We start from the raw sequence: 3,032 nt of genomic DNA, 5'->3' as shown, positions 1-3,032 counted from the left end.
AAACTAAACCAAATATGATATAATTCCGATGATATATACTTGTGTAATGGACGATGAAATATGTAGGACGATTGTGTTGTGTCTTGACATGTTCTATGCCTTTAGTATAATTTCGTGGTTAGATCGTGCATAACTCACAGACGATAATCGTCCGTTCGCTGCACCAGATATCCGGTGGGACATATCAAACGCCCTGGTTGGAAATTATGGAGGTTGTGTCTGACATGTGTAATTGCTTCGACAGCACATATACTAAATTTGAAACGATACAGAGAAGATTAGCATGGTCCCTGCGCAACACGCTGTGCTGTTGAGTACTCGCGTGATCCAGGCACACACCCTTTAGACAAAAAGTGGAAAAATTGCCATTTTTCACGATTTTCGACTTAAAATCGCATTTTTAATCGTTCATAACTCGTAAACGAATAAGTCAATACCGGTAAAATTTTCAGCATGGACATAATTTATTCGAGCGAATCAAATACATTCTTTAAATTTTCAATACAGGCTCAGATAAAAGAGCCTGAAAAAACCAACTTTTACTATTTCTTTTGCGATTCCGACCAATTGAAATTTTTTTCAAAAATTTTTTACACCTCGTCTAATAAACTAATCCTTCTAACTTCTCAATAAAATTCAAGTCATTTGATCTAATTTTTAGAAAGTTATGTTGCTTGAAATAGTGTTGACTCAGTTTTGCTCGTTACTGTAAGTAAGAAGTGGCCGCACAATGCACAGATAGATGGATAGATAGATTATAATAGATAGATACGTTATAATAGATAGATACATTATAATAGATAGATAGATTATTACTGTTTTTTTTCCCCGCGGGGAACAGAATTGCAGTCAATCACAGTCCCAGCAGACAGAGGCAGTGAACGTCCGGTGGTTCGACCGCCAACGAATAAACCCTCAGATGAAGAATTATTATGAATTATCATGGACAACCGATGATGTCGCACGAGGAGAAGTAAAAATAGGATTAGGATATATGTTAAAAATTCTACGCAGTAAGGTAGCACGAGAAACGACTCCAACTTTTCTTCCTGCAAGACTCGCAGATGAGCGTTCTCAGTTTACACGCTGAGAACAAACAGGAAAGGTGTCCAATTATGCCAAATTATAAGAAAAGACGCCGACTTCATGGTAAAAAGATCCTGTCGGCATACAGCTGACTAGTCAGGAGACATCAAGAAGATAAAAACATGCAAGGTAGAGACTCCTGTGCCAGCATCTTTGAAAAACAAAGGATTGTGCATCTTATAAAAAGGGGGACCAACTCCTAAAATTCAGTTATAAACAGTCAGTCAGTCAGTCAGGCAATCGTGAACAATCAGTTATTCAGTCATAGTCAATAGTACAGTAGTCTCTTGTGAAGTTAAAATAGTTCGTTCAGTTGTTTCGCGACAAACCGTTTCAAAGACCAGTGTCAGCAGTCGGAGTATATTGTAACCGAATCCGAACCCGTGATCACGGTAATATTAATATTATTATTATTATTATTATAATCAAACTATTTGTAAGCACTCCAGTATATGCGCTATATAAACCATATTTGTAAAATCAAATTTGTAATCTCTGATTCAGAACCACACTTTGAATAAATCAATAATTTTGTTGTTTTCAAAATAAGGGTACAAAGTTACTTAAACGATCCTCAATTTCCCGAACCATAGCCGGTGTGTGTATGCAGGTAGGTTCGAAACTGCGTCCTATCCTCTTAAGATCGTAATTCATACCACTTGGGACGTAACACTATCAAAGCTTGCAAAGGAGTATTTTTGTGTTATGGCAACATCTGTTCCTTCCGAAGGAGTATTCTCAAAGACTGGCGAAATAATTAGTAACAAAAAGAAATAGATTAAAAGACAATATAGTGAATAAAATATTGCTTCTTAATATGTACAAAATAAATCCTTTATTATGTCTATTTCGTATATATTCGCTTTATCTACGTTTTTTTCTTGCCGAAGTGTTCCAGTATTTCCACTCGCAGCATTTCTATACTCATGTCAGGTCCGAAATCACAGTCAAATTTAAAGCATCGAGATATTTGAAGGAATCATTTGGCAATCGATACATATAGTATAGAAACAGCTTATAGTGATCATGAATAGATTACTTCTGCGAATTTGATTGCAAAGTGGAAGAACATTAACCCCTTCGACACGATAATTTCATAGGGTGGATAATAAAAATGCCCTTGTGGATTTTAACGAAAGAACCCTCCCCTGCCCTAAACAACAAATTCGGTAATTCAAAATAGGCAGAATTTTTCATCAAAATAGACAGTTTTTTACGAATATCTCGGAAAATAAACAGACCGCCGCACAGTGCGGACAAATGGCCTGTTTTCGGGCACTTCTCGCAATTATATACAGGGTGGCCCACATAACTCTGAACAGCTCAATATCTCGAAAACTATGCCATCGATTTTAAAGTTCTTAGTCTTAAATTGCATGGAACTGAAGGGCCTTTCTGACTACATAAACGTGAAGTGGCCTCCCTTCCCCTTTAACGGGGGAGGGGAGGTACCTTTGTAATTTTAAATGGAACCCCCTATAAAATGTTACATATTTAGATTCTACCGGAAAAAACAAGTCAATTTTGTTTGAAACATTTTTTTGTCAGATACTTCCATGATGAGATATAACAGTTTGAAGTTTCGAGTTGTAGGTACTTGAAGCGCTCGGAAATAGCGTTATGGAATTATACGCGCTTGAGTCCTTTGCTTATTCGTGAAGAAATAAAATGTACTTTAAATTAAATGTTCAAAATGTCCACCACGGGCTTGTAAACATTTATTTACTCGAAACATCAAAGTTGTTCTAACATTTTTTAACATTTCGGGAGTCACTGAAGCGCAAGCGTCACGTATTCTTTGTTTCATATCCTCTTTTGTCGTCGGTGGTTCAAACATAACTTTGTCCTTTACATATCCCCGCTTTTCTAAATTATGAAATGTTGCATGACATTGTTTGATCCCATAACGTTCAAAAAACATCACTGCTGCACGCCGATAATTTTTT

General features: G+C 36.5%; 1 pseudogene; it reads left to right on the top strand.

Annotated features, from left to right (window-relative positions):
* The first annotated feature begins 226 nt into the window (after positions 1 to 226).
* Positions 227 to 298, top strand: LOC143364169 (U6 spliceosomal RNA; annotated as a pseudogene).
* The last annotated feature ends 2,734 nt before the right edge of the window (positions 299 to 3,032 follow it).

The sequence above is a fragment of the Halictus rubicundus genome, unplaced genomic scaffold (assembly GCF_050948215.1).
Source record: "Halictus rubicundus isolate RS-2024b unplaced genomic scaffold, iyHalRubi1_principal scaffold0320, whole genome shotgun sequence".
In the NCBI taxonomy this organism is placed as follows: domain Eukaryota; kingdom Metazoa; phylum Arthropoda; class Insecta; order Hymenoptera; family Halictidae; genus Halictus; species Halictus rubicundus.
Note: the sequence above shows the minus strand (reverse complement) of the source record. Positions and strands in the feature narration are given on the sequence as shown.